Source organism: Lathamus discolor, chromosome 5 (genome assembly GCF_037157495.1).
Source record: "Lathamus discolor isolate bLatDis1 chromosome 5, bLatDis1.hap1, whole genome shotgun sequence".
In the NCBI taxonomy this organism is placed as follows: domain Eukaryota; kingdom Metazoa; phylum Chordata; class Aves; order Psittaciformes; family Psittacidae; genus Lathamus; species Lathamus discolor.
The window spans coordinates 113,135,423-113,151,034 of NC_088888.1; the positions used below are offsets into that span (position 1 = coordinate 113,135,423).

The 15,612-nt window shown below is 44.2% G+C and overlaps 2 long non-coding RNA genes across 3 annotated transcripts in view; both read left to right on the top strand.

Moving 5' to 3' along the window:
- Window positions 1–15,612, top strand: part of LOC136015759 (uncharacterized) — a 78,038-nt gene that overhangs the window by 54,966 nt on the left and 7,460 nt on the right. The window lies entirely within an intron of this gene.
- On the top strand, window positions 3,419–13,888 carry LOC136015758 (uncharacterized). 2 transcript variants are annotated; one of them, XR_010613324.1, is made up of 3 exons: window positions 3,419–3,703; window positions 6,252–6,429; window positions 12,714–13,888. It is a non-coding gene; the product is annotated as an uncharacterized LOC136015758 (long non-coding RNA). The 2 variants fall into 2 exon arrangements; XR_010613323.1 differs by lacking the exon at window positions 3,419–3,703 and having other exon boundaries at window positions 3,726–6,429.

Here is a 15,612-nt window from a genome sequence, read left to right on the forward strand (position 1 = left end):
AGGTCCCACCTTTCTTCTAGCAGCTTAGAGGCTTTACCAGTGGTGTGATCAGGGTGGAACTCCCAGTCCAAGTTTTGCTCCATCACTGTGTACTTTGCAAAGTCCTGAAGTTCTTGAAAGCAAGTTGATTTACCTGTTTCCCACTGGGAGCTAGGTATTAAACGATGCTCAAAATGCAAGAGTGATACACCCAACTTACCTCCTGGCTTTGCATATTTACAGAGATAATTTTGGTGTAAGACTCTCTGCGTGTGTGTGTGTCTTCTTTTAACTAATATTGGTTCTTTGAGCACAGTGACAGCTCTAGTTAATTATAAATGACATATTCTTAAATATGTCCTTACTTCTGTATCATCTTGCCAATTGCCAGCTCTTTTCAGAAATATTTCTCATATTGCAGCTGAAAAAGGCTGGTTGCTTGGAACCTCTTGAAATGAAATGTATTTCAAAAAATACAGGAAAAGAATTTCAGCTGCAGATATTCATTTTCAGTTTAGCAGTTCAAAACACAGGAGCCCAGGGCTTTCAGCAAGCTCTGCCTTAACACCACCACTGCTTTCCCTCTGACTGTAAGCAGTGCAGCCTATTGAAGTGAGGAGTTTAAATCATCAGAGAAAAGAACTATCAAAAGAAAATGCTAAGTGTCTTAATGATCCCTGCACTTACCTGAAATGAAGAAGAAAATTTATTTCCAACTCCCTTGCCGATGGATGTGTTTTATAACTGATGCTTATCTGTAACTCAAACCAATCTGCATTGCTCTCCAGAGAAGATAAGAAAGTTGATTTTTTCCATTGCCACAGCTTGATATGTTACAATTACAGTAGCATAGACAGGGTGGTACTGTTATTCCCCTTCCCAGTAACTGTCCTAGCAGCATAAAAAGCAAGCAAGAAACTGAGTACCAGTTGGAGCAAGGCAAACTTCCTGGAGCAACCATGGAAAGAAAAGAAGAAAACAGGTTGGGTTGTTTTTTTTATGTCTTTCATTTGAAGTTTCAACATTTCTGGTGCAATTGAGTCTAAAAGTCAAGTGTAGGGGGAAAAATATTTGCCTTTGAACCCAGTTTGGTATTTTAATAGATATGAAATGTAATGGTTTCCTATGGAAAGGGTTTTCTGAATTTGGCCAAGATCTCCTTTCTTGCCTCATTCTTATGATGCCTGCAGTGACTAAAATATAGTAGAATGCTATATATTTATCTCTTGTTCTACATGAGTTTTCTGGCTCAGCTCTCTTGTCAGACTGACTGGTGGGATGGAGAGATGAGCCGCTCCATGCCCTTCCCTTCTGGAGCAGGTCTGCGGGGACTTCTAGAAGCACTGTGCTTGTGTTCTCATCATCTCCTTCACTGCTCAGCTCTTCTGCATTGGACTGCCTGAGCAAGGAACAGAAATACATAGCCACTGCTGCAATTCAGTGCAAAAGCCTCTGATTAGGTACTTAGCATTTTTGGAAGCTGACACATACCTTATAACTGCAGATTATGTGTCCATCAAGAGGGATTCAAAAGGGGTTTTATCCTCTTGCGTATTATCTTCTTCCATCTTGCAAAAAAATGGGTTTTTCTAATGTGCTGCTATAAAACTTGAGGGCTTGTTGGTTTTGTTGTGTTATTCATCATTGGGGAAATCTTGGCTGAAGCAGCATTTTTCTAGCTAATAAGGTAGAAATCCTGCCTGCCTGAGAGAACTAACAAAGCACGAGAGAAGGCCTCTTGTGAAGACAGAAGAAACAACCATGGAAGATGAAATCCCTCTGAGTAGTATTTTTCTAATAAGCTGCTCCATTTTGCACAAGCTCTTCAGAGAACTGATGGGTATTTCAGTTTGGAACTCAAGGAAGTAAGGAAAAGCAAGATGAAAACTCGAAGAGGCTCTCCCTCTTTATACAAACTGCCATGAACATGAAGTGTGTATATCTGGAAAGACTGCGCTGCGAAGGAGACTTCCAAGAGGAATTCTGCCTGATATCTGCAGTGGTAACCAAGGCAGTTGTCATGTGCTTTCAGATGACATGTATCTGAAGGCACAGATGAACTCGTTTTGCTTGGTGGTGGATTACTATCGGTCCAGGCTTTTGGAAGCCCTGTGCAATCATGACTGGCTGCTCTAAGGTATTGGCCTGCGGGCTTGGGAAGGAATGCAGCAATAAAGAGGGACAGACCTTTCCCATAGAGCTTTTTCCTATAAGATTTTTCAGATTGCAGGAGCAAGAGTCTTGATGGTTTTGATGTTGCCTATGAGTTGTGGTGAGGCTTTTGATCTCTCCCAGCTTGCTTTTCTCTTCTGAAAAGTGAGGTTATAAATCTGTCACATGCAGAAAAAGTTCTTGCAAGACAGAAAAATGCTGCCGTATAAACTCAGAGCAGTTATGTGGGGTAATCACTACCTTCCTCTGCTAATGTAATAGGGAGCTGGTGGTGGTCTCTGCCTTCTCCAGTGTGTATATGTGGAGCATAACCTCACGGTGATTGTGAGTATGAAGCATGTGAAGCAGTGCCATATACTGACTTGATGAAGTTCAACTACACGTCCAAGTTGTGGGAATTCAACACCTTGGGAACAATGCACCAGGTACAGTCCTGCATAGGTCTTTCATGGACACACTACCTGTTTTCAAGGAGAACAGTGCATCTCCTGAACATGGGGTGTAGAGGGCTGCAAGTGCTTGAAATGGGAGATTTGGCTGGCAGGCCAAGGAATCCTCTAATTTTCCACTCAGATACAGATTCAAGTGGATGGTGAAGGCTCCAACATATATATATAGTGCAATTTAAACTGAGATAGGAATAAATAAAACTGTTTCTGAACAAACAAGTAAATGAAGATGATACTTTTCCAGATCATACTTTTCAGGGGTACTCAAGCTAGATGAATACTGATGAATATTTCTTGGGATGAGCAGTGCTAGGGAGGGAGATGCAATCTTCTTCATAACTATTAATATTTATGCTTTTTTTTAACATGTCATAACTTAAGTTCTTTTATAACCACAGTAGAATTTCCAGTACTTCCCCCAGTAGTGCAAATTGTTTGTAGCAAGTAAGTCTTCTCATGAGTCCTGATCCAAAACTACTAAGACATCCACTGGGAGCCTTGGGCAAGTAGAAAGCCCTGAACACAGATCAGAATTGGTGGAGGAGCAGCCAAAGGCTGGGGAGGAGTGGAAGGCAGCCAGACAGAGAAACATTCAGGTAGGGCCATTCCCACCTACTTCTGCTAAGTAGATATTCGCTTCTTCATTCCTTGAGCTAAGTACTGTTCTGCTAAAGAACATCAAGCACAGCTTTGTGATACTTGGGTGTAAAATAGTGCTATGGGAAAAGGTTTGTCCAGACTTTCAGAGTTTATGATACTGGCTCCTATGAAGTGGTATTTTAAATCCAGCATCAGGGCAGGTGACTCACATGCAGGCTGGCCTTTCCTGCTCACCAGACTGAAAGCTCTGGCAGTTCAGCACACACAGTGACTCACAGGAGATGCTCACCTTCCTGCTAGGCAGTGATCCTCACCTTGCAGTCTGACCCCTGTAATTTATCAGTTTCCACAAAAGCTTCTCTACAGGCTCCATGAAGTACTTTAACTTCTGCTGTGAAGAAATATATAAATAAGCTGTGTAGATAAATCAACCTGCCATTCACAAGTGCTCAATGAAGTGACATATACCTGAAACCAAAGCAGTTCTGGGTGACTAATCGATGGTAAGTGGCTAATCGATGGTAAGTGAATCTGCATTAAAATGGGTAAAAGCACTGTGCTGCTGTGCTCCAGTTTCAACAGAGGATTGAGCTTTCATGGAGTGAGAGAAAGACTCTGCAACATTCAGGAGACAGAGGCAGCATTTTGTCCCTTAGAAACTCCACACTACCTTCTTCCACTCTCTGGTCTTATCCATTTCTATCCAAATGCCAATCAGCAGGTCTTACTCTGATTACAAGGAAGAACAACATCTTTAGTCAAAACTAGCATCTCGAGGTTGTGTCCATAAATCATTTACTGTCTCCATATTTCAATCCAAAGAGGATTTGAATGAAATCCCAGAGCCTATAATAACATACAGATGTGCCACTGTGAGAACAGTCTTTGGATGACCTGGAAAACCTTTATACAGAGTCTGCCAGGACAAAACAGGCTATAATGTAAAAGGGCTCAACACCCAGTGTGGAGTTTTTCCTTTGGTTTTGGGGCAGTAGAATTAGGAAGAAACTCCACAAATGTCAAGTCAACACACTAATGTCTGTGTGAAGGGTATAACAGCCATTTATTTTTTGCTTTCCCTCCAATGTCTATAGGCATCATTCCCTGGAGTGTATGGCTGGCTACCAGTTCTCTGCTTCCTTGGAGGCAGCTGGGACCCCCATCCCCATGGGGTTTGCTCTAGGCCCAGTTATTACATGCTCCCAGGTGGATGATACTCTCACCCCAGGTTACTTCACTTTTTGCAGAAGTTCTTTCCATCTTCAGCTCAAGACTTAGCTTAATGTTATTTCTGCAGGACTCTAGAATAAAGACAAAGTCTTGTACATCAGTCATGGTGGTGAAGACAAAGGAGGTAGACACATGTCATTCCAGCTCTGATGGCAAGCTGGACATGCAGAAAGACAGCAGGGCTCTATGTCTCTGTATCTCCATGCTGAGAGTTTAGCAACTTTGTCCTCCACCTATGAGAGTCTACTGCGACACAGTCCTTGGCTGAAGGGTAGACAGGCATGTCTGCATCCTAAATTCACAGGAGTGCATTGGAGGGACACCAAGGACATGACAACAGCAGAAGCGATCCAGCTGGCTCTTCCTCCTCAGAGCCTCATAAGGAACCTGTCTTTCCTTGTATATGACAAGTGAAGGGTACCCTGGCCATCTTCCCTTATCTCTACCTCATTTCACCTCCTCTTCCTCTTCTTTGCAAGTGGAGGAGGCTGGGAGCAGGATAGAGTGTATGGGAAGACCGCCTCTGCACCTTGCTTCTCCTCTGAACCATAAGTGAAGAGGGGTTCCAATGTCATGGCAATTCATGTATTGTGAATCCTCAGATCCTTGTACTGTGATTAGAGGTGAGGTCCCAGATCTCTTGGGTGCCCTGTACAATTTCATCCTGTGTTTAACACTGTCCTGGGCTTCCAGAGCTGTGGAACAGTATAGACCCCACTGACACACCACACTCTTCCTCAGCTTGTAGACATATCACTTATACCACTGCAGAATACAAGCTGACTGCACTTGAACTGAGCCCACATGGAATCAATGTGAATCACTGTGTGCAGACTACAGGGAGAGAGTAAGAGGCTCTCCAGAGAGGTTTCTGGAAGCTTTATGACAACCAGGCAATCTCCAACAGTTTCTGAGATCAGTTCTCCCAGTAACCTTTGAAAAGCCTCTCATTCACATGCTTTAACCTTGCTTATTTGGATGGTGAAGGCCATGCAGGGGAAGGCTTGCACAGAGCAACAGACCAAAAAAGAAAAAAAAAGTATGGCAGAAAAGAGAAGGAGGATGACTCTATCTTGAGCTTTTATTAACATTTCCAGTGACAGACCTTCAAGCACTGTCTATATATAGCAATTATTTAAACTTCATAGTTAAATGACACGACTCTGAACTGCATCAGACAATCAAGCCTTCAGGTAAGAGTGCAGCAGCCACAAGCATGACATGGGTGCTTTTGAACAGAAATACCCAGCTCTTTCTGTAAATTATTGTCCCATTTTCTCACCAACCTCCCAGCTGACTAAGAATATTGCTGCAGTGATATTAGCTAAGCCTGTATGCATTTATTTCACAAACACTGCATACCCAGGAGCAGAACAGGTAGAGATCTACAATGACATCATGAGTGGGTTTTGATTCAGTGGAAGGGCTAGAATTATTTGTGGTTCTCCTCAAATATTTGCTGATAAACAAGGAAAATAACTGAAATAATTCGGTTTATTTTCCTTGCTATTTACTGCCAATTAGGGATTAACAAATAATTGCCATCTTTAATGTGATGGTGACTATGAGTGATACTGGTGGTGAGCTTTTCATGGCAGACTGTAAAGAGAAGACCGTACAGGTCTGCTGGACAAGTTGTGCTACCAGAAACCTAAGAAATTAAGAGATCTGTAGGTTTACAATTCATAATTGTGAAGAGGTGGGCCTGAGAAGTGCTTGGCAGATCCTGCTCCATGTGGTCATCAACACACTGCATAGCCAGGTCTGACCAGTGACCCTCAGTACCAGCAGTGACAGTATCTCCTTTCTTCTCTCCATTAGTGCTGCACGTACAGCTTTCTGGTTTGAAGGAAAGAAGAAACACTTCTGCAGCTTTGACTGATGGACCTGTGCCCAAAGGAGCAGACTGCTTTAACTGCACTTTTGAGCATCTGAACACAAACCAAATTCATTAATTGTGCCCCTCAGAGGAATAACTGCATGCATGCAGCTATCCAGGGTAAGAGGACTAGATCTTCAAGGGCTAACCTATGGCTAATACAATGCTTCAGCACAGCAGGGATTCACCCTGAATTATTCGTCAGTCTGTTCTAGCTGACCAAAAAAAATATATTTTAAATGATTTTTTAATGGATGATTCTGAACCCCCTAATGCAGATGTAAGGGAATGTCATCAGCTTCTGGTAAGATAAAACAGTGGTACTGGGCTAAAAAGAGGGTTGAGAAAGAAGGAAAGATTGTAGATTGAGCAAGAGAACTTAAATACTCTTCAGTTCTACTTACAATATAGAGAAAATTTGAAGGAAAGGCAGCATTTAAAATCTATTGTTGAAAAAACATACATTTATTCTAGGGTTTAGGCAGGAAGGAATCTGTGGGGGAGTCTCTGATCCAACCTCTTATTTAAAGCGGGGTCAGCTTCAAAAATAGATCAGGAAAGAAAGGCATCTTGAATCCCACCATAGTCAGACATGCTGCTTTGAGTGGACGGAAGCCTCTTACATGAAAGCTGTATGAATACATATTCACATCAAGCATGTCCTCATTTAATACATGCAACTATTTCCACTAAATCAGGAGATTGGCTAACTGGGAGCTTTTTTCAGTAGAGAGCTGCCTAGCTGCTCTTTTGGTCTTTGCAGAGTAAACGATAGGGAATAAGCTGGGCATAGGAGACAGGTACATTCTTGCTTTCAGAAAAGGGAAAATTGCTTCTCTCATTTTGGTTTCTTCTCCCCATCTCCTGAGCAGTTCTTGGTCAAGAGCTGAATGTATTTTGGAAGTTGAGAGCCTTAATATGTTCCACACATGAGATGAGAGAGGAGAGGAGACAGCCTTGGCTGAGAGTCACAAGAGAGAAATCTGTAGCTGTCTCTTTTCAGTAAGCTAATATATTACCTTTGCAAATAGGCTGTTTGAAAACTATTTGTCATGAATTTCATCTGCAGCTGATTTCATCTAAGTTATCAGCAGTGATATAATGTGCACAGACCCTGTTTGGAGGTCAGAAGGGTTGAGGGCAGACCTAAATTTAGCCCAGCTCTTTGGCTTCCTCCTTTGGAAGAAAAGTGTTCCCAATATCATAGGACAGGATTTTAATCAGTGCTAGGGTGAGAAAAGCAAAAAGACAAACCTTAAGGCAGAATTGTTACCCTTGTGGAAAGGATGACAGACTATGTGCTCTGTGCACTGGGTAATGTCCCAGTCCTGTGCTTAATGGACAGCACTGGTGAGCCCGAGCTCCAGGTCTTACTCATTAATTTTTATCTTTACTGAAGGGAGAGGGGAACATTTCTCGTACTGGCCCCCTGCAATCGCACAGCTCTGACCTATCATGCTCTGCAGCAAGCATGCCAACACTGGAGGAGTACTTCTCTCTGCTTCTTTGCTCCTCTGCCTGTGGGTGGGCTCCCAAGAGCAGAGCGATGCACAAGCTGCTCAGCTACACCAGTATTATGCTAACAAACTCAGCACTGCAGCTGAGCACCAAAGGTTGCTCTGAAGGGACATCCTGGTTTGAATCTCATGTGGTTTGAAGCAGATTTATCTAGCCTGGTTTGATTTGTTTGTCCCAAAAAGCAGAGCCACAGATGCCTTTAACCAAGAAATGTTCTTGGTGTTTTCCACTGGCTGTTGGAGGTAGCCTAGGAGACATTTGGATCTTTCACTCTAAAAAGATCTTACAGCTCAGAGCAGCCGCCCCTGCCACCCTTTTTTCACACTGTGCTCCTGCACAGAGCTGAAGGTGCTGCTCTGCTCTGCTTCAGCATGCTGGGTGCAAGAGGCACAAGGAGCCAGGAGATGGGCAGCTTCCTCAATGAGCACATTGGGCCTGAATGGCTGGTGGTGCAAACCTTCCACCATAGATATTCCCAGTCTGATCTGAGAAGCTGGACAAAGGTTCCTTGACTTATCCCTGTGTCTTATGCTAGGCAGTCTTTTTCTGAAGAAAGGTAATAGCCTGACAATAGTGTGGTTACAAACCAATGTGTCCGTTTGCTTAGTTAAACCCTAACACTAACCTGTGCCTAAGTAAATTGCATGCATACAACTGTTGGACACCACAAAGTGTTCAGATATTGGCCAGGGAGGTAAATTCATTAAGTTGCTAAAAAGCAAACAAATAACCAACCAAACAAACCAAACCAAACCAAAACCCAAACAACACTGATCATCTCTAATATGAATCCTAAAATTCTGGTATGTCTACCGCCTTCCAAATAATTCATATCCTCTGGTTTTGCACACAAGAAATCTTCTACAAGTGATTTCTACCACAGGCTACAACCAGCTGTAGCATTGCCTTGTTCTCTTTTCAAGCTTTAATCAGCACAGGGCGGAACCAATCCATTTCATGCAGACTCCTGGTAACATAATTAGTTAACTGAGGTTCCTTTGTCTCCTTAAATTCAAAAATGTTACACTTCCCTTCCCAAGCTCTTAAATGGGTACAAACTCAAGTTATCTTTCGGGGTTGTTCTGGTGTTGGCATGCTGGATTGTTCAGAAAGCTTATCTGCAGCACCAGGACAATCTGCCACTGGAAATGCAAGAGTGGGGACATTTTATTTTCTCCTGCTTGGTCTGAAATCAGAGGTGTTCTTAATTAATTTTTAAAATGCTCTTTTAAAAACTCTAAAGTAATTAAAAGCATGACAGGAGATGTGGTATATTACCAGTGCCAAATATGATTCAGACAAACTGTCACTAGAAAATGTCTCTGACAATTCAAAGTCCTCCAAAATCTATTATTAAAGTTGTTTGGGCTTTTTCTTTCTTTTTCCTTTTTTCTTTTTTTTTTTCTTTTTTTCTTCTTCCCTGCCACAGAATCATAGAATAGTTAGGTTGGAAAGGACCTTAAGATCATCAAGTTCCAACCCCCCTGCCATGGGCAGGGACACCTCACACTAAACCATCTCACCCAAGGCCCTGTCCAACCTGGCCTTGAACACCGCCAGGGATGGAGCATTCACAACTTCCCTGGGCAACCCATTCCAGTGCCTCACCACCCTTACAGTAAAGAACTTCTTCCTTATATCCAGTCTAAACTTCCGCTGTGTAAGTTTGAACCTGTTACCCCTTGTCCTATCACTACAGTCCCTAATGAAGAGTCCCTCCCCAGCACCCTTATGGGCCCCCTTCAGATACTGGAAGGCTGCTATGAGGTCCATCCACAGTGCTGACCATAATCTCAGATCTAGCAAAATACAGATTGCTGTAGAGGTCTTTATTGTGCTTTAGCCTCTTCTCTGGCATTGGGAACTTCTGGGATTTTTGCGTTGCAGCCCTTACCAGCAGTCACAAAGCAACATGATTGCTGGGCAGTCAATTAATTTCCCCTAGCTTAGCTGGTCTAAAGGAGTGTAGGAATCTTCCCCCTCCTCTTCCGTATTTCTGTTTTCAGCTTCCAGCATGATACAGTCCAACAGCCAGTCCAACAACTCATTGCTCTCAGCTCTGCCATCAGCTCCATCAGTCTGGGGCCTCGTCCAGGTGATTCTGGAAAATTGCTGAAAGTCTCTGAAACTTCTGAAACTCTGATTTCCAAAGGGCATTTTGGATGTGGAAGAAATCTCTACAGCCCAAAAGTGGAAGGAAAAGAAACCCCAAAACATTAAAGTGTAACACAAGGGAAACATACATTATTCTTTCAGGTTTTTCTTCATTTAGGGGGATGTCCTTGCTTCAAACCTGCCCATTCAGAGCTCAGCATGTTATTCTGGTCTGCAACCCTGTCTCATAACCTTGAGGCACAGGACTATTTTCAGACTATGCCTGGAACAAACAAGTCCATTTCCATCTTTCAAACCCCTCCTACAATTTTTCTTGTTTTCTGGCTGACATTCTACAAATACACTCCTACCGCTGCTCATCCATCATCTCCCAGCTCTCCCTTCAGTTAAGGTCATGCTAATAAACTGAAAAGCAAGCAGGGATTGACAGAATGTGATCCCTGCTCTGCTGTTCAGCAGTGATTGGATTTTGATTGCTCCGGGTCACCTTTTGTTCTGGGTCACCTGGGTATAGACCCCAGATCAGAAGTCACAGCAGTTTTAATATAGGGTGTTAGTCTTTTAATAGAATTATAGAATCAGCTATGTTGGGAAAGACCTTTAAGATCAAGTCCAGCCATCACTGGATGTTTTCCATCTATACATGTCCGTTTCCCTTCACAAATTGTGACACTAGCTGACATTTCCACAAATCCTCAACTCCCCATCAGAGAGGATGCAATTGTTGGCACTCCTCCATAGTAAAGCTAACACCAGGGCAGTGAGGGAACATGATTCTGGTCTAGCCCAAGCTACAGCTAACTTATACTAGGGTCTTCCAGGCTCTGCCTTTTACAAGCTGGAGGGCCACCATGAGCCAGAACCTAGGCAGACTAGAGCCTGGCTTTGCACAAAACCCTCCAGCCTTGGTTTGGTTAGATGTTGCCAGGATGGAGCCAAGGTTTTGCAATCAGTGATTTTGTTAAAAAATACAATGCAAAAATAGCACCTTAACTGTAAACACTTCATTCTCCAAGGTTTAGCTTTTGGTGGCTGAACCCTGCAGTAATTTGATGACCTTCTGGCAGCAGGGGCTTTATTTCTTTGAGAACACTTCCAGGAGGCAGTGCCATTTTTATGTCACCAGCTTGCTGAGCACATGGGGCACAGCCAGATCAGGGAAGGGCTATACTGGTGGGCTTTGTGTCTCTCAGGGAGCTTACCCCTACCTTTTATCACTTAAGTGTTATGTAGGATGTGGCCACCTTCAGCCAAGAGAAAGCAGATGTCTTGGAGCAATGGAAGTTGTTGCCACTCACTCTCTGCACGTGCGGATTCTCCCATGAGGCTGTCCCATTGGGCTAGAAGGGTAAGGAGTAAGTTTATGAGAGCTAGCGAGAGGTTTGCCCTAAAAATAGATAAGGCATGGAAGGGGGAAGCACATGGGTAGAGAAAAGGGGTTAAGAGCCCTGGAGGGAGAGAGCTGGAGGAAAGCTGCATGCAGCAGTCCAGGTGGCTGCAGGATGTGAAAATCCTCCCACTGCTCAGATTTGCCTAGCAACTCCTTTCTTGGCTGCCAGTGTTGCTGGTGTTTTGCTATACAGATGCAGCCTCCATCTGATGGGGAACAGAGGAGAATGGGGTTATGCAGGAACCCACCCCCACCCTAGAGAGATCTGTGCCTGGTGCCTTGCAAAGAGGCTGCAGAGGTGATGTTGACTCAATGGTTGCCCCTGCCTGCTCATGGCCCTGGTCTGGTATCTGTCACCTTGCAAGTGATGGCTCTTTTACAGTCCTGCAATGCTCAGTAGCAAGTGTTAATTAGCAGCCCAGCTTTATGTACTAATAGTGTCCTTCACCACTGTGAACACAGGGATACGGCAGTATCATCTGCAGAGTTCTCCAATTAGAAACACAGTGAAAACTACTAGCCATAGAAAAGTGCTAGTAGAAATCAACCAGTTTGGCCTTGGTTTATCTCTGGTTACAGCAGGGTTAAAATCTACTCGCAAATCTTCCGCTCTTTTGAGAGTGTCAAATATATAAGACCATCCCTCAGAGGGGGTCTTATATTCCAAACTAGTGGCACATATCTCCCAGGTTTTGTGCCTCTTGAGTAACAGGTTATATTAGTAAGTGGTACAGGGTCCTCTCAGAGGTTGAATTGTCCTCATACAAGATGAGAAAAAGTCCTGAATCAGGGACAGAAGTAAATCTCTTTGGCAGCAATGGTGACAGAAAAGGGTGCTGACACCAGGCCTTGAGGTTCGTATCCAAAGACAGCTATGGGGAAGGTCTAAGACATAAAAAGAAAGGCAGCTGATGGGAATGGCAGGAGAAAATCTGGGCATCTGTGGCAGGGCCTGGGGCAAAGTGATGTCTGGCTCATGGGGCTGAGGAGGTGCAGAATGGCAAAAGGTTTGAAAGGAACCCCAGTGCAGTTCATAACCAACAGGAGGTCACAGAAAGGAGTGGTATAGTGTGGCTTCGTGTAGGGTGAAAGTTTCCATGGGGTGTGTTGGAGGGGATTTGTACCCAAAGTCTCTGTTTGGTCTTCTCTTCCCTCTTCAGCTGTGGTTCACTGGAGGTAACAGTGCTTCCACTGGAGCCTCAGGCCCTTTCAGCATCTCTTGTTCCTTCTTTCCCCTGGTCTTACCTGCCTGAAGGGCTTTTCTTTCAGCTTGCAGTATGTCAAGTTGTTCTCCTTGCTGTGCGGTGAAGACACTGTAAGTCCTAGTGAAATCCATTCAGGCATGGTGGGAATCTTTTCTGACTGCAACGTTTCCCAACAGATGCAGCATCTGCAAGAGGCAAGTGAGGAGGTGTTTCCAATCAACAGAGAGATGAATGTCAGTGTCAACTGCTCAGCAGCCTCCACACAAAGGAGCATGCAAGGATCCCTCCATCCTGGACACTTCTATGGCCAATGTAATGGGCCAAGCTCTATGGACTCCCAGTGCTGGCGGGAAGGGAGCCTCCATTGTTCTGCAGCCCAACCACTCTCTTGGAGCAGGACTATCACAAAGGTACAAACCTGCTGGTGATTTTGCCGTCCAGTCTCCATAAACAAAGCAATAGGTGGTGAAGCACAGCACCTTGTTGGAGATCCATGCTGCATGGCCTTCAGCAGCTTACATGGGAGAAAGGTGTGTGAGAAGCAGCACAGGCTGGCACTTGTGATTTCCCTGGGAAGAGGGCAGGAGCAAAGGTGTTTGGAATCAGATGCTTTGTCTTCAACTTCCGTGCTTAAACCATGACAACGCAGCATTATGCACACACACAGTATTCAAGACAAAGCTGCTATGAGTTTAAAGAGAGCACCAAGCCCCTCTTTCCAAAGTGGAACCCTTTCATCTTTTCACAGGACCGTGGTTTCTTTGACTCAGTAAAGAGGAATCTGGTACGTCTCACCAGGAGCCCACAGCTTCGAAAACATTCCAAGCTTTCTGCAAAAAGCCTCCTCACACACACGCTCTGTCCCGAAGGTCTTCACCCATGTAGTATTTTGGACTGAGGACAGAATTTGTGGCCTACAGACCACAACTCAGTTAATGGGGAGAAGGAAAAGAGACCCACCTCAGTGAAGCACATCAAAGCAGCCTGATACACCCAAAATAGTCTCCGTGACTGAGAAGTGAAAGGAACACCAAACTTCCATTTATTTCTCAGCAGCTTAGCAGCAGATGCACTGAGACATGGATCATCTTCAGACACACAGTGCCCCTGCAGTCATGTTCGAGTTGTGACCCCTCAAGTTGCTGAAACCAGCCAAAAAGCTGGAAAAAAAAGTACTTAACTGTTACTAAGCAGATTAGCTTCAGCCCAGCAGAGTCCCTGTGCACCATTTATACTGTTTTTCCATTCGTTATGTACTCATGATGTACATGGAAACTGCTCATGGTGCTCTGTGTGGTAACACGTTATGACTATTAATAGCCACCAAACATAATAAACCCCTATTACCTGCTGTTCCAGGGAGGCAGAGTAATTCTTTCATGTAGTGAAAAATACATAGTGCACATTTCTGAGAGTATTTCAGAAAGGTTTAAGACAGCAGGAAGACTTTCCTTAAGGATTTAGCTTTATCTGACAAGCAAGCTGTAATGTTAAATCCCCTGGAAATCTGCCATCAGAAATTCAAGGCTGGGTATTATTAGAAGTGCTAGTCTTGGCAATTGTTGAGACAGGTATGGGGGTTTGACATCTTGCCCTCTTTAGGGGAAAGACACTAATATACTGCTGGGCTAAGGAGCAGGGGAAGCTCTTCTGGTTAACACCATGTGGTATGCATCATGACGTAAAGAGAAAGGAAACCTGTTTCCATTCTGTATCTAAAAAGCCTGCAGACAGCCAAAACTTGCTTCTGTGCAGTTAAATTCAAGGAGTTAAAGGCAAAAATCCAACAATGAAGGTGCAGGTTTTTCTGTCTTTGTTCCTAGTTAATTCTAAGTCAAATTGTTTCTTTGTGAAGGGCCACATCTAAAAGTTAATCTAAAAGCACATCTGTAAAGTCATTGCCAATCTACAGGGGACTGAGGTTACAATCTGAGCCATTTATTTCTTGCTTCTTCCTATGACAGACTCTGCACCCGCACTGGCCAGTCCTCAGGGAGCCAAACCCCATCCAATAGTCATTGTTTGAATCAATGTGCAGCTGAGTTCAGAGAAAGGCTTGGGAGGGAAGGAGCACAGGAGAGGCAGCAATGCTCCTTTTTACCTGCAAGCTGGACCAAGCAGTATTCTTGCTCTCTGAATAGTCAGTGTACAGGAAAAATTTCTGTTTGTAGCCAAATAGAGAGGTGACAAGACTTATATGTCTGATGAAACAGATCTTGGTGCAGTGCCCTGTCTGAACATGGGAACAGCACGTAGCTTTGAGCCTTGGACTCTGTCCTTGCCGTGCCTGTCTCTGGCAACACATACCTTTGAGCTCATCTGTTCCTCCCAAAGCCATAATACATCCGAAAGTACATCCAAGGGCCTACATGACCCTGATTTTCCCATGTGTCCGTGGGCTGCTTACCATCACTAGCTGCTGTGGCAAGTAAAAAGCCATGAGAAGCCCAGCAAGCCTATTGGGTCACTGCCCTATCCCTCCATGTTGTTTGACTCCCTCTCTCCCATTGCCTCTCTACAAACCAGCCTTCCATGAGGATGCAGGCCCCAGGCTGCTCCTCCACCTGATGCTTCCTCCCCAGACCCCTTTTTCCAGTAGAACACTGGTTTCTCCTTTCTTTAAAATGTGGCTCAGAGGGCTGTCTCTGTGGCAGTTGGCAGCTAACTGGCACAGCTGCTGGTGGGAGTTGAGCTTGGTTATTCACACTGCTGCGCTTGCCTATCAGGCTGAGTAAGGCTGACGGGAGATGCAAAACCCAGCAGGACAATGGCAGATGAGATTAAAACCATCTCTACTTCCTTTCCACAGCAAGGGCCTTCTCTGTATCACTTTAATACAACAGGTTCTGAATGTTCTGTCTGATGATAAGGCATTCCGTCCATTATCTGTTATTATAAACCAAAACAAAAACAAAACCAACCAAACAAAAAAAGGCCAAGTGACTGCACTGCTGGTTTTTAATTGCTGAAACAGTTTTCCAGCCTTCAGATCTGGACTTGGTGCAGCTCTTGCTCTGCTTCTGTAAGACCTTCCCACTCTACAGTCGTTTCTCACCTTGATTGTCTAATGTACCC